General features: G+C 39.6%; 1 long non-coding RNA gene across 2 annotated transcripts in view; it reads right to left on the reverse strand.

Moving 5' to 3' along the window:
- Positions 1-419: 419 nt before the first annotated feature.
- The window catches only part of LOC134299500 (uncharacterized), a 138,936-nt gene continuing 123,053 nt past the window's right edge, over positions 420-16,302 (reverse strand). Inside the window, exon 3 of one of the 2 annotated variants that reach the window (XR_010006710.1) lies at positions 420-727. This is a non-coding gene — a long non-coding RNA (uncharacterized LOC134299500). Of the gene's footprint in view, positions 1,438-16,302 lie in introns of both variants that reach the window. The other variant, XR_010006709.1, reaches the window with a different exon arrangement.

The raw sequence follows: 16,302 nt of genomic DNA on the forward strand, positions 1-16,302 counted from the left end.
AGGTAACAAAATGTACATGGTTTGGACATAGTGTTAGGTTCACTACATCATTCCTTTTCAAGAATTCATGACCAGGGTCAGTCCTATCATTAGACAGAAAGGGAAAACTGACTCAGGTGACAGATGCTGAAATTCAGCAATGGCAGATCTCAAGTATTAACCAAAGACCATTGGCTATTCCTTCATGTTGGAGGACAGATTCATGTGAAGGCCACACAGCCTATCTCATGCACATCTGAAATATCAGGATACAAAAGGATAATTCAAGCAAAAGTTCAGTTTCTTTTTGTATGAAGACTGGAGAAAGTGCTATCCAATACCTTGACTCAGGTAGCAACATATTGTGGGTTAGCTCCGTTCATAGGTATAGTTTTCATTTCTCCTAAGATATGAAAAAATTAGAAGCAATTTAACATGACTTGTTTTTATTTATTTATTTACTGAGTCTCAAAGAGGTTCACAATTAAAAACATAATAATTTAAAATAAACAAATATACAATAATAAAACAATGTTATCATTATAATACTGTGCTGGCAGAACTTCTGACCAACAGGTTGGCAGTTCGAATCTGGGGAGAGTGGGTGAGCTCCCTCCGTCAGCTCCAGCTCCCCAAGCCTCACACAAGGATGGTAAAACATCAAACATCCGGGCGTTCCCTGGGCAACGTCTTTGCAGATGGTCAATTCTCTCACACCAGAAGTGACTTGCAGTTTCTCAAGTTGCTCCTGAGACATAAAAAATTATGTTATTATATATTGTCAATGGTATTATATTTCATATATTAGTATTATTATATTGCAATATTATTATTATATTTTATTACATTATAATATTATATCATTAGTATAGAACAATATTAGTATTATATATTATTATAATATACTATACCATATGGATCAGCTTACAGCAAACCAAAAATATACAGTCTTTCCAAAACACTTCCTGTTCTATCAAAGGAGTGCCATACATCTTCTGTTGAAAAGATACCACCCAGAATAGCTAAACATAGCAGCTTCCTGTCAGAAAGAGAGACTCAGGTTACAAGAGACAATGATTTTTCCTCTTTGACACTTTTGTGTAATTGCTGCATGGAGTAAATATGAAATTAGACATCACAGATGAGCCCTGCCTGTCTCCTGATAGGGAGGTCTCTCCAGTATCTACATTTCAGACAGATAACCACCTGAAAGGTCATAGGAATCAACATGTGGAAGCAAAGTAGCTGCCACATTTCTTTCCATCAATAAGTGTGCTTCAGTGGCTTTATGTTGGCTAAGTTATAAAGCACCTGGGAAGCTGAGAACAAAAAGCTGTTATAAATGACACATTATACACCTTTATATGAAATATGCCTCTGGAAAATAGACATATCTACCTTTCATTTTGTTGTCACATTTCAGCCCACTGATATGCATCTCTTCTCTATACAGATTTGCTGGGAATAAATCATTAAAGCATAATTATTGTTATCCAGATACCTCATTTGCACGAAAGACAATTTCAGTATACGAAGCTCATCTCACATTGACTTAGTATAATGACAGATCATCTTTAATATCTATTAAAGAGAATGCAGCCTTATCTGCCTTTGTGTAATTTGGGAGATTCCTTCCGTCATCACTATACTACTAGCTAATATTCAGCAGGGCCCCAGTTGTCTGTGTAACACAAGAATGGGAGCCATGCAATTACAGATCAGAGCTGGCCCTTTAAATGTTTCGTTCCCCCCCCCCAAAAAAAGAAAGTTCTGGCAGTCCCCACAAATAAGTTGTCTAGAAAAAAGTTGTGGCTGTAGCCAAAAGTATTGGGCCCCTGGTGGTGCCACAGTGTGTTAAAGCGCTGAGCTGCTGAACTTGCAGACCGAAAGGTCCCAGGTTCAAATCCCGGGAGCGGAATGAGCACCCGCTGTTAGCCCCAGCTCCTGCCAACCTAGCAGTTCGAAAACATGCAAATGTGAGTAGATAAATAGGTACCGCTCCGGCGGGAAAGTAACGGCGCTCCATGCAGTCATGCTGGCTACATGACCTTGGAAATGTCTACAGACAACGCCGGCTCTTTGGCTTAGAAATGGAGACGAGCACCAACCCCCACAGTCGGTCACGACTGGACTTAACGTCAGGGGAAAACCTTTACCTTTACCTAGCCAAAAGTATATAATGAAAGTAAGATCAAGACCAGGGGTACATCTACATGGTATAATTAGTGCAGTTTGGCACCACGTTAACTAACATGGCTCAATGCTATGGAATCCTGCAAATAGGAGTTGGTGAGGGACCAGGACTCTTTGGCAGAGAAGGCTAAAGACCTTGTAAAAACTTCATCTCCCATCATCCCATAGCATTGGGCCAGGGCAATTATAGTGGAGCCAAACTGCGTTAATTAATTATATGGTGTAGATCTATCTTAGGACACCTCTCAGCTCTAGCCAAGCATACGATTCTACAGACATCTTTTAACAGTTTATTAGTGGACATTCCAGGTTGTCAGGGAGTAGTGAGTCCTCAAGAGAAGGGGATCTCAGGGAAAGGTGCATGCAAACATATTTCCCTCATTGGTTAGGCTTGGGTGGTGGTTGGTTGGCATACTTTATGCAACTGTAATTGGTGCATATTGGTGCATAATGTATCATGCTCACATGGAACTGCCTCTTTTGAAATTACCCAAAACCTATCTCCTGGGACATCACAAAGGAGTTATCTCCAGTCTTTAGTTTTTGCTCTGAAATTTCAGGATCTGGGATAGTTCAGATACAATCAAAACTATACTGTTCTGAGATCACAAAAGAGTTCTTACCAACCAAATACTTTCTGTATAGGAGCAGATTGTAAGATGCCTCCCTCTCAAATACTATGAAGAAGCCTCTCATGGTTATGTTCTGACAGAAAAGTCTGTGTCCGCATATTCTTATCTACTGAAATGCCATGCAGGGATAAATAGTTCACTTGAGCCTAGATGCAGTGCTTCAAGTACAGGTACAAAATTCAAAATTGGACGGCTGAGATAGGGACACCTTTGCTTTCTGATGGTCAAATGAACACAGACTTTTTTCATGCACAAATTACCTTCAAGCTATGTGTATAAGGTGTGTATAAAACATAAATGAATGTTGTGTTTAGATTTGGGTTCCACCTCCAAGATGGACATGTATGCAATAGTTATTCCAAAATCCAAAACACTCCTGATCCTAAGCATTTAGGATAAGGGATGCTCAACCTGTACTTCCCAATTAAAAGACTAATTATGAATGTATATGATATATTCTGGATTCTTGAAAATAGGATTAGGATTTGCTTCTGACTCCAGTTACCCCAAGAAAACCAAGATTATGGCAACCAAACTGATTGATAACTGGCAAATAGAGGGAGAAAACATGGAGACATTGACAAACTTTGTATTTATAGGTGCAAAGATGTACTTTGGCCACATAATGAGAAGACAGGAAAGTTTGGAGAAGTCAGTGATGCTGGGGGGAAAGGAAAAAGGAAGAGGGGCTGACCAAGGGCAAGATGAAAGGATGGTATTGACCTTGAAGGAGCTGGGGGTGGCCACAGCCAACAGGGAACTCTGGTGTGGACTGGTCCATGAGGTCATGAAGAGTCGGAAGTGATTAAACAAATAAACTTCACCACCAAATTACCTCATTATGATTGTGTATGCAAACACAGGTATTCTAAAATCCAATAAAATCCCAAACACTTCTGGTTTACAGCATTTCAGATAAAGGATACTCAGCCTGAATAAAATAAATTTCTTACCCAATTTCAGGCTCTGCTGTAATATCTTGTACATAAAGCAAGGATCCATGATGTGTCTACCTGCTAACAAGGGCTATATTAACTACAGGGATTTTTTATCATATGTTCCTGAAGAAGAAAACTACTGACCCCATGCAAAATGCCAAAATGCAGACGCAATGTACTTTTTAAAAGTGTAGTGTGATGTGGCACAGAGGTTTCTTCTTCAAAGAAACAAAGCCCAGTACTAACTCTATGAATCCCAGCAGAACTCTCTTTTCAGCTTTGTGTACTCTATTTTTCTGTACTAATTTTAAAGCAGACAGGATGTTGAAGTGTAGGCTTTTGTTGCTGTTATTGTTAAAGACATGATAGAAAAACATTATTATCTTACAATATGTTGTGGTAGACTTTGCCCTGCATGGTGCCTTAGAATTCATGTGAGTCATTTTGCAAGAAAGGTTCGCACAAACAGAGAGAGAGAAAGGGAAAAAGAGAGAGTCATGGAGAAAAACATCCATTGTACATGTGTAAGCTGAAGCACTGGCAATTGGGAACCTCAGGTGTATTGGAAGGGAGTGTGCAGGTCTGACAACTCTTTAAAAAGAACTGCAAGAACAACCTGATCATGAGACTCAATGTAATTCTAGAACACAGAAACAGGATCTGATTAGTTTCTGCAGCAATGGAATCAAAGCAAAAAAAAAAAACAACTTTAGCTGCCGTTGTTATTGTTATGTAACTATGTATTTTATTCAAACATGCTGAAGAGATAAGTTTGAATAAGGAATCTGTTTTTAATCTTCTGTTCACACTATAGATAAAATGATGCAACTGTAAGGATGCAAACCTGGAGGATTCCCCTATATGGGCAAATGTGGAAATGTGACTTTCCAAGTTCTGCAAAATTCCACCATTACTTTTCAAAGTTCTGGCCTGATTATTAAAGCTCTGACACACAATAGTATTTTAATATTCCCTCTCTGTCAGCATATCTACTAGAAGAAGGCCCGCCATGTATTCATTTTGTTAGATTCTATTCCCGATTTCTTTTGTTTATCCTTCTTACTAGTTCCTTTTGTAATTCTAGCCTTTCTTTTCACTAATGTTTGTTATTGTGAATTCCTGGTATAGGCATGGTAGGAAAATATTGCTCTCTAGTTAGTGCAAGATTTTTCTGGATACCTGATTTCTCAATGCATCTACATCCTTTCCAACTATCCTTCTCTCACTCATTTGAACTATCCCCCCTTCCTCTCTCTTCTATAATTGCTATTGTTATTATTAAGAACTTTGCAGTCTCTATCCATCTGAGCCTGTTTAAACATAGGCACACACAAACCCCTTCTCTAGCATGATTACAAGTGCTAGTTTCACCAAAGTAAGGGGGCCATTGATTTGCAGAGTCCACTTATATGGGGATAGGAGTACAGTGATGCACCAGAAGAAAGTATATAAGGTGATAAGCTCTGCTTCTTGCTCAAGCAAAGCAAAGTATGGGAATAGGAGTACAGTGATGTACCAAAGGAAGATATGTAATTTATTTATTTACCATATTTATATCCTGCATTTCTCTACCCCGAGGGGGATTCAAGGTGGCTTACAAACAGCACTTATACAATATATACGATGATAAGCTCTGCTTCTTGCTCAAGAAAAGCTTCTGTTTATTTCTATTTCTTCATGTAATGCTAATTTGTCTGAACATTTTTAAAATACCATACTTATGTTTTCTTAACTTTAGATAAGAGCAGTTTGTGTGAGAGAGCTATATGACCTAAATAAGAATGCTCCATTTCACTGGCTCTATTAGATAATAATAATAATAATAATAATAATAATAATAATAATAATAATACTTTATTTATACCCCGCCACCATCTCCCCAAAGGGACTCGGGGCGGCTTACATGGGGCCCTGCCCAGGACAATACAATATAACACATTGTATTAGATGGGCACATCATTAGAAAACATCAGCCACTAAAAGTTCATGTGGGATCTGCTCCAGGGTGCAAAAGACTTAACATTCTTACTATGTTCTGAAGAGATAAGTGGTGTGCTAGGTAAATCTCTCTCTTCCCCATTTATTTTTTAATTTGTGTTTTTATCAAAATAAAAACAAAGACTAAAAGGGAAGAAGAGAGTCAATAATGCTATCTGCTTCAGAATTAAAAGATTTCTCAATTAATGCAATAAAGGAGTATAACTTAAAATGTGCAAATTCTTCACTAATTCTGTTTTTAATTTTAGGGTCCTTATATACCGGGTCCTTGTAATGGCACTACATGCAGTCATGCCGGCCACATGACCTTGGAAAAGTCTACGTACAACGCTGGCATTTTGGCTTAGAAATTGAGATGAGCACCAACCCTCCAGAGTCGGACACGACTAGACTTAATGTCAGGGGGAAACCTGTACCTTATATGTAGGCACATAAATCCAATTTGAAGTCAACTCGAGGTTGTCATGTCTACAAAACATATACCCCCAGTATGCCCTGCAACATGCATCTATTGGAAATAGCGTATTAAAAAACTCACCTGAAATTCTGGAACAGTGATTTAGTTCACCCCCACGTTGTCTCTGCCCTTCCTTTGTTAATATGTATGATCATTACTGATACTATAGCTTGGAAAATTCCTTTTTTTGGATTATAACACTCCAAATCCAGCAGCCAGCATGTCCATTGGGAATTATAGCCCAAAAGAATATTTTTTCTATCTTTGAGGGGGAGAGAGAAAGAATATATTCACAATAATAACATGATGCAGTAGAATAAAACCTTTATATTATTAGAAAATGACAACTTCCATCATCCCCAGTCAGCAATGGGGATGGTGGAAGGTGTGGTCAAATAAATCTACACAGTATATATTTCACTAACCTAGCATAGTGCCAGATGAAATTTATTTATTTATTTATTTTTCTTCTCTATTACAAATAATATATTCCTGCTAGGGCCGTTTAGATTTGTATCAGCTAGAGATATTCTGATTTATTATTATTATTATTATTATTTTTTAAAAAATCTGCTTTGGATAAAGCATTTTGACTTGAATAAACTATTCGGCTGATATTAAACCAACTCCCTGAAACAGATTATGGGTTTTGATATTTATGAGTTAGTAATTTATTTTCTAATGGGAACAAACAGTGAATCATCCTTGGATTTGAATGTACAAGCAGATGGAATATACCCAGAGTAATTTCTGAATATACTAAATGGGTCAACAAGAGGTTTTTTTTACTTCACATGGTTTATCTTAGCTTTTGTTTTGCTAAGTATTACCAAGTGTTATATATTCTTCTGAAAAAGAAATAGGCTGCCCTGAAAGCTAGTAAGAGATGGAGTGCTCTGTTTTATCAAAAAGGGAAAATGTATATATAGTAGGTGGAATGGGGAGAACCAGAGGGATATTTTAGGTAATGTAGTAGAGAAGAAAGTGTTTTTCAGTGCTTCCACTCCACTTTCGGTGGAATGTGGATGGGGCCTGGCAGGCCTCATCCTTGCCACATATAAAAGTGGAAAAATGGGGTGAAAATGCCCCATGCAAAAGGTTCATAGACAAAAAGAGGCATTTTCATGGCATGGAGGTCCTGGATATAGTTTGAGAAACACTATGGGTCCCAAAACTGCATGAAAAATTGGAGGTTAGGGGGTCTTGGGTGACTAGTAAAGGACCTTAGGAGTGACAATTGGGTTCAAGAGACATTTCAACTCCATGAACCACACTGTTCTCACCTTGTATTCCTGTTAACCCAAAAGCATTATAAATCTATTGTGTACTACGCCAGGTCTATATTCATTTTGCTAACAGTTTTATAGATGATGATAGACTAGTACAGATGAATAACTGCTATGGAGAGAGAGAAGCACTAATGAAAACCAAAAGCTGTACAAAGTTTTCAGTTTCTGACATATTTTGAAACACTCTATCAAAGGAAATCTCTTCAAACCCTCCTGGGAAGGAAAGTGCTTGGGATCACAAGTAGGGTTTCCCCACCCACTATGAAAAGTACATTCTCAAGTAACAGAGCATCTCAAAACATTTCAGGAACCTAATCATTTCCACAACTGTCTTTTTTCATTTGTGGTACCGTATGAGTACTAGCAGAGAAAGATAAGTCAAAGACAAAATAACTATTCTACACTAATCAAATCAGGGAGCTGTAATTGTTAGAGACAGGTGAAAGCCCTCAAGCCAAAGCCTGGGTTGAAGGGAAAGTTACAGTCTTTTTAAATCATGCTTTTCTGCTCGGAGACTGAGGCGTAACAGTATTAGTATATCCTGTCCGGTATTGCTTCAGACCAAATTATGTATTAAGATATTTCTGGGGCTCTGTTGTGGGTACTCCATCTTAAACAATGAAATACACCAGACAAAGCTGTTTCTATGGCAGCACCCAGACTTGGAGACATATCATCCTCAGTTATGTTTGACAAAGGAGCCTCCGGTGGCCTAGGGGATAAAAGCCTTGTGACTTGAAGGTTGGGTTGCTGACCTGAAGGCTGCCAGGTTCGATTCCCACCCGGGGAGAGCGTGGATGAGCTCCCTCTATCAGCTCCAGCTCCATGCGGGGACATAAGAGAAGCCTCCCACAAGGATGGTAAAACATCAAAACATCCAGGTGTCCCCTGGGCAACGTCCTTGCAGACGGCCAATTCTCTCACTCCAGAAGCAACTCCGGTTGCTCCTGACACGAAAAAAAAATGTTTGACAAACACAGTGGTTCAGTGAGCTAGCTTTAGCTCTGGACTAGATCTTCACATGGTGGCCACTTTGCTTTACGTATTATATAGTAATTCAGAATTGCTGTATTTGGGATTCTGCTAAATGGGGTCCTGAACATCTTTCCCAAGATCCTGTTGTGATAGGACCACTGTTCAAGCATATTCTGTTCAATCCATTCTTCCGAATCTTGAATTCAAATAAAATTGAGTTATTTCAGGTCAGATAGGATCGGATTGACCTAATTTGGCAACAAATAGTCCAAATTGATTTGGGGAGATTCAAAGATAGAGTGGGCAAAGCCAGACAGTATATCAAACATGATCATAGAAGAAAAATTTCAAGATGATGTGATGATCAATATCATCACACCATCTTGAAATTTTCTTTCTATGATAATGTCTGGAACACTGGCTTTGCCAGAGGAGAAGATGGGTATTTGCTGTATAACAGTTGTACAATGCAATTTGTACATAGTAAGAATCTTTCCATCTCACCACACGGGGCAAAATTCTCCTTTACAGCACTTTGGGGATGGGGCCAGCTGAGGACTATCACATAATGGTCAGCTGGCCCCAGAGGTGGTCCTAGGTTTTTTTGCTATGTAAGCAAACCTAGGGCCGTGCTCCCCCCCCCCGAAATTACGCCCCCCCCCAACATACCAGCGGCAGCACACTCTCCAGCCACGGAACTACAAAGGCCTCCAGGAAGGCCTCGCTTTCTCGCAAGATTTCACAAAATCCCACAGAAATTTCACGAAATCTCACGAGAAGAGTGAGGACTTCCTCGTCCTGGTGGTCGCTGCTGCTGCCGCTGCCTAGAGAGTGTCCCCCAAGGGCTGCACCCCAAGCAGCTGCTTCAACAGCCTCCATGATGAACCGGCCCTGGCTGGCCCTGCCCCATTGATGCTCGAAGTGCCAAGAAAGCATTGCAAGATGTTTCCTCAGCCACAACACTTGGGTAAGTGTTTTTTGAGTAGCTTCGACAAAGCTACCCACATTTTTTTACCTATTTTCCCCATCCGATGGGGGAAAGGACAATGTGCATTGCCACTCTTTCCCCATCTGATGGGAACAGGGACAGGGCACCAACACACCTTGTCCCATTCCCCCAATGTGATGGGGGAAGGAGGGTGGGTGTGCGGGGTGCTGCAAGGTGCCCCTTGTGACCGCCAGCAAAATGGCACGGGAGGGGGGGACATGTGAAGAGGTCCTTAACAGAACGTTCTAATCACAATATTCATGTGGAGGAATTACATGATGTAATGCAATAGGCCTACCTATTATGCTATCTCATTGAACATGGGTTCATTTATACACAAAGTGCTTTGAATGCCATAGAATCACTCTGGAAGAATTAGAAAATGTCTAGAGAAATATTCTTTCTAGGTTTCCAATGCAATTCTATAGTCAGCTTCTGCTGAAAAACACTTATCTAGTCATTTTCAGAGTTCTCCAGAGTGATTCTATGACACGCTTTTGGCTAGAAGCCCAAACAATGGCTTATTTAGTGTAGGAAAAAACAGGGTTCCAGATTACATGACAATTGTGTATTACATGAAGGATCTTGGTATGGATCCCTTATGTAATATTTGAGGGATCCATTCCAGTCAATTTATCACCTTCATTTCTTCTGGACAGTCAATGTTTTAATGGATTTTAACTGTGAAATATTTAAATACTGTTTATATTTAATTCTGTTTTAATGTTTACTTATTTGTATATTTTAAATTGTATGCTAATAATTTTATTTTAAGTCACTTTAAGTCTCATTTGAGAGAGATAAAGCGGTGTATAAATAAATATGATGGTGATGATGATGATGATTTATCACCTGCATTTCTTCATCCATTTGTAATATTTAACTGTTTAAAGAGCTGTGATGAGGGTTTCATTAGTGGTTGATTGTAATTTGAGCTGGTTTCTCTGAGGGTGCATCTACACTGCAGAATTATGCAGCTTGACACCACTTTAAATGCCATGACCTGAATGTAATGGAATCAAGAAAGTTGTAGTATTATAGGATCCTTAGCCTTCTCTGTCAAAAATGCTAATGCCTCACCAAATTACAAATCCCAGGACTCCATAGCACTGAGCCATAGCAGTTGAACTTATGTCAATCTATATTAATTCTATGGGGTAACTGTTGAAAGGCTGTATGAACTATTATTGCATTTATGTTATATTTCTGCTTCTGCTGCTTATAATCTGTGCATAATTAACCTTCTTGGACACGTAACCTCAGAATTACAGATACATCTGTCAATCTGTTCCTTAGTAAGGGCTGCATTTTTTTATTCAGTTTATGAAGTTGAAACAAGTTAAGTCCAACCCAGTCATAACAAACTACAGTACAGTTTTATTCTGCTCCTGAATCTTTAAATATACCAAATTATCCAGTTTTACCATCAGGAGCCATTAAACAATGATAAAGCAGTGTGCAGATGATTCCTTAAAACAGATGAAATGTGAAAGTACAAAATAGCTCTGAAGTTTTTTGTCATGTGCACATTTTTGTCATTTCACTCAGTGAATATAAAATAAGTGATACTGGCTGCAACTGCCAGGAGTTTATTTCATCAACTGAATATTCTAATAATATTTTCATTAAATATTTATATGAACAATCAAACATTGAAAATGAAGCACATATCCCTTGACATTCAAGATAGTTTCTGGGCTTATATCAGCAATTTCTAATGTTCATAAGGCTCATTTGCTATAGCTTTGAATGATATTTCCCATTAGCATGGATGATCTAGATTCTGACCTTAAGTTCAGTGTGATTCATCATATGTCTTCGGCTTTCTCCTTTTTCACTCCCTTTGTGAACATTTACATTTTGCACATAGAACACAGAATATCAAATTAATTAGGATATCTCTTCAAGCTGGAAGTCTGCAAACATTAGGGGAATACATTATACAACAAGAATTATGTCAATTGGCTTCTCATTTTTTTTTAAAAAAAATACATAATTTGTAGGTTGTTTACAGAAATGCCTGTTCTTGGACTGCAATACTAGAAACATTTAGCTTATAACAGAGTTTCCCCTGACGTTAAGTCCAGTCGTGACTGACTCTGGGGGTTGGTGCTCATTTCCATTTCTAAGCCGAAGAGACGGCGTTGTCCGTAGACACCTCCAAGGTCATGTGGCCAGCATGACTGCATGGAGCGCCGTTACCTTCCCACCGGAGCGGTACTTGTTACGAGTCAGACGCCAGCCAATATAAAAAATTCAATTTATTGCAAAACAACACAAAAAAAAGCCTAGAAAGTAACCAAAAAGGGTTCAAAACACTTTTTCTTCAGTGTGAAATAACAAAGTCCAAAAAGAACTCAAAAAACCTCAATTTGGGATATAATCTGGATTATCCTGGAAAATAATCCAGATTAAAACAAACTATGCCGAAGCGGCTGGAAACTAGCTCCACCTAGTCATTGGCGTTTAGCAAACACAAGAAAGCAACCAGCAACAACCCACAGCGACCAACGGCCACACCGTGCCCCAAAATGTCCTTGAAGCCAATCCGCGTTGTAAAGGAGAAGTCACAGCCACTACATCCGGCCCGCATCATTAGGGAGAAGTCACAGGCATTGAGTTCCAGTCCGCGTCGTTAGGAAGAAGTCACAGGCATCAAGTTCCAATCTGCGTCGTTAGGGAGAAGTCACAGGCATCGAGTTCCAATCCGCGTCGTTAAGGAGAAGTCCCAATCACCGAATTCCAGTCCAAGGTCAATCACAAAGAGCCAAAGCGACAGAGGCAAGCCGGCAGCTAATGCGTAAAACCAACACAGGACAATCCAGCGCAAACCCACACAATGCCAGCCCCTGTTGCCACTAAAAAACCCAGGTTAACACTTACGTCCCAAAGCAGTCTTCCAAACACGTCTTCTGAAACAGAGATCCCGAAAGCGCCCAACAAACACCTTGCCGATTGCAAGGTTACATTAGCAACAAACTTACTTTTATTTACAAATTCTCCTCTGAGCTTGAGCCAGCTAACACCCTATCTACAGCTGAACCTTGTTGCTGCAAATCCTCATTGGAGCTGGAGTTGGCCAACGCCCCACTAATCCCTCCTCCAGCTGCTGCCCTTCTACGATCTCTCCAGCCAGTCCACCTTCTATCCAAACCCATAACTCCCTGAGATCCAGCTGTATCTTCGCTGTGCCATCCCTCAAATGTACCACTGCTTGCGGGTTCCTCAAAAACATCCCGGATCTCTTGAACCCTAGTCCAATCCATCACTTCACTCCCAGAGTCTGATATCCCATCCTCCTGACTCCCAGCCCCATAATCCCCTTCAAAACCCTCAAAAGATTCATCATCAGTGGGTTCCATAAGTATTTCCCAGATTCTCTTCCTTTGTTGCTCCTCATCAGAGCCTTGCTCATGAGCAGTCTTCCTGCCTCTTCTAACACAACTAGTAGTATCTCTACTCGAAGGCTCCATCACAACTGTACCTATTGATCTGCTCACATTTGCATGTAATAAGCTTATAATAAGATCCATGGAATGTTCATAGAAATCTGAATATGACTGCACTGATAGGTTTGGGATTTTTGTTTTTTTTGTTTTTTGCTTGTATGGCAGCAGTGTATGACTAGTGACCTTGCCACATGGCTGGCAACACCGATGGCGGTGCTCCTTTTAAGGGTGAGGCAGGAAGCCCTCATCTCGCCTTGCTTCATATTGTCTTCCTGGCCAGCAGGGCAATCATATGGAGGGAAGCGAGGAGCATGTGTAGTGCACACGGCTTTCCCCCCATGGAGCTGACAACACAGGAGGCTTCCCATGTTGCAAGATCCATGCCTGCTCTATGGGGGGGGGGGGCTGCATGCACTACACACGCTCCTCGCTTTCCTCCATGTGAATGCCCTGTTGGCGAGTGAGGCAGGATGAAGGCTCAATGCCTTGTCCTAAAGAAGAGTGCCGCCACCAGCTACCACCAGCTGTGTGACAAGGTCCTTATTGTAAGACATAACTTCAATTATTCCTGTTATTGAGGTTCTTCATATTTTCATATTAATTTCCTGAATAATGCTTGAGTTTAGCATTGATCACTACACTGAATGTCCTAGGCTGAAAAATTAGAAGCATATTCCTTACCTTTCTTAAAGGCAGGCAGATTTGAAGTATCCTATTCATCTCGTAAATGAGTGCACCTTTTGGCATCAGGGTTCTGTTCAACTGTGACTGCATTAATTTGAAAGATGGCATAGTGTTGCAACAATATGCTATCACTGGATGATCTCTACAGACGTTTGCTTAGGCATTTCACTACCTACACTCTCCCAAAAGTTTGTTTAAAAAACAGTTTTGAAATGAATCGCATGAATTGTACGAGTGGATATTTAAATGCAGATATTATCAGGAAAAATATTTTGTTTATGTGTAAGATCATTTCATAGTAGTGTAGAGACTTCTCATTCATTTGGCAAAGCTAGAATTTTATTTTATTTTTTTAGTTCAGTGCTCTCAAGAATTTGTTGTATAAGTGCACCCAAAGTAGCTTAAAGCGGTAAATGCATTTCCTGCTGTGTTGCACTTCTCTGTACTTCTTGAACTAATTACCATAAGTCCTAAGGAACTGTATGGGGCTTCTTAAATAGTTTATAGCTAATCTTTCTTCTTCCGCAGGCTGTTGCAGACCTTGCTTTTCTTATCCCACATTCCCCCAAGCACAGTTGCCTATCAAGATTTACAGTATTAAGCTTTGCCCCATGATGGTGTCGGCTCTTCTCATTCACCCCAAGGACATATTTATCCAGATAACTATGATCTTAAAATCTCTGCCTCCAGACTATTTCTAACACATCTGCCTTGTCTTGTCATTTTCTATCAAAACTTTAAAACTTTACTCTGCCACTCATCTTTCTCTTCCCATTTGTTTATTGATTTTGTTTTCAAAAAGAAAAAGATAAAAACCAAATCACAAAATTTTATGATAGGAGGAACTTTACAATGCCAACAACACCCATAGGAGAAGATTTGAGCAAGAAATTGGAAACACAGCTTCAGTTATAGAAATTCACTAAAATCCTGTATGGTTACATATTAGGTTAGCGTCATAATTTACCCTTTGGAATCAGACAGGTTAGATGAGAAACGAGATATCCATGAAAATGCATCTCATGATGATTGTGGTCTCTCAAGAGTTCAGAGAGCTTGAAACTGGTGAGGAGGGGGGAGCTGCTTCCCAGCAGTAGGTGCCACAAACTAAGTAGAGTTGTACACAGATCCATTTTTCAAAATGGGCTTCAGCTGTTTCAGACAGTCATAATAGCATGGGCTCCACCACCATTTTTCCACCACCAACAGACCATGTGACTGCCAAATACAGCTGCTTTCAGTTTCTTTTGGCTAAACGTGAAGTGTGAGGAGGGAGGCAGCCCCATGCACATGGGTTTCCCTGTGTGGCTGTGAGCCCTGCTACCTGCCTCAGCCAATTCACATGCTAGCTAGCTCCATGTTCTATCTCAGTGCTATCACTGCTCTTATAATCGTGCTTTTGGACTTAATTCCAGTCTTTTCCTTTGGCAATTTCATTTATGGGCTGTGAAAAGCCATGTTTGGGGGATGTTTGTTTAAATATTGGGTTGGGAAGGGAACCTGACTCCATTGAGTCCCCATGTGGAGAATTCAATTCCTTCCTGGCTGTCATTAAATAATATAAGTATTGCTGAAGCTTGGGAAGGAAAGCAGCCCACAGAAGTGTCTTAACACCAGGACTTGGGAAGGAAAGCAGCCCATAAAAGTGTCTTAACACCGGATCTTGGGGAGGAAAGCAGCCTGTGGGAGTGTTTTAACACTGAGGCTTGGAAGAAAAGCAGCCCATAGAAGTTTAAACACAGGGTTTGGAAAGAAGGCAGGGGCTTGGAAGGCATGATGGGAGCTGGCCAGCTTGGTGGGTGAAGACGGGCGGAGCGGGCGCATGCCACCAAATTCAGCCCTTTGTGAAGAGATAAGTCTAATTCAATGATATAAGCGGTAAAGATTAAAGAAAGGTGGTTTCTTAAGCCTGTTGCCTTAAACCAGGGGTCCTCAAACTTTTTAAGTGGAGGGCCGATTCATGGTCCCTCAGATTGTTGAGGGGCTGAATTATCATTTGAAAAAAAAATGAACAAATTCCTATGCTCACTGCACATACAGTAGAGTCTCACTTATCCAACATAAACGGGTCGGCAGAACATTGGATAAGCGAATATGTTGGATAATAAGGAAAGATTAGGAAAAAGCCTATTAAACATCAAAATAGGTTATGATTTTACAAATTAAGCAGCAAAACATCACGTTATACAACAAATTTGACAGAAAAAGTAGTCCATTACACATTAATGCCATGTAGTAATTACTGTATTTACGAATTTAGCACCAAAATATCACAATGCATTGAAAACATTGACTACAAAATTGCTTTGGATAATCCAGAATGTTGGATAAGTGAATGTTGGATAAGTGAGACTCTACTGTATCCTATTTGTAGTGCAACCCCCCTCCCCCAACAACAATCATTTATGAAGGGGACTCAGAGCGGCTTACAAGTTGTATGTACATACAATATATTATATTATTAGCTTAGCACAATATTAGCATTATATATTACTATATTGTACTATACCATTATACCGTAATATTATTAGTAATATTGCATTTAAAATATAATATATAATTAATATTATATTATACAATATTATTATATTGTATTATTATTATTAGCCGCCCTGAGTCCCCCATTGGGTGAGAAGGGCAGGGTAGAAATACAGTACTGTAATAAATAAATAAATATTATATTATATTACATTATAATATTTATTATCAATATTATATGT

This window comes from Anolis carolinensis, chromosome 5 (genome assembly GCF_035594765.1).
Source record: "Anolis carolinensis isolate JA03-04 chromosome 5, rAnoCar3.1.pri, whole genome shotgun sequence".
NCBI classification, from domain to species: domain Eukaryota; kingdom Metazoa; phylum Chordata; class Lepidosauria; order Squamata; family Dactyloidae; genus Anolis; species Anolis carolinensis.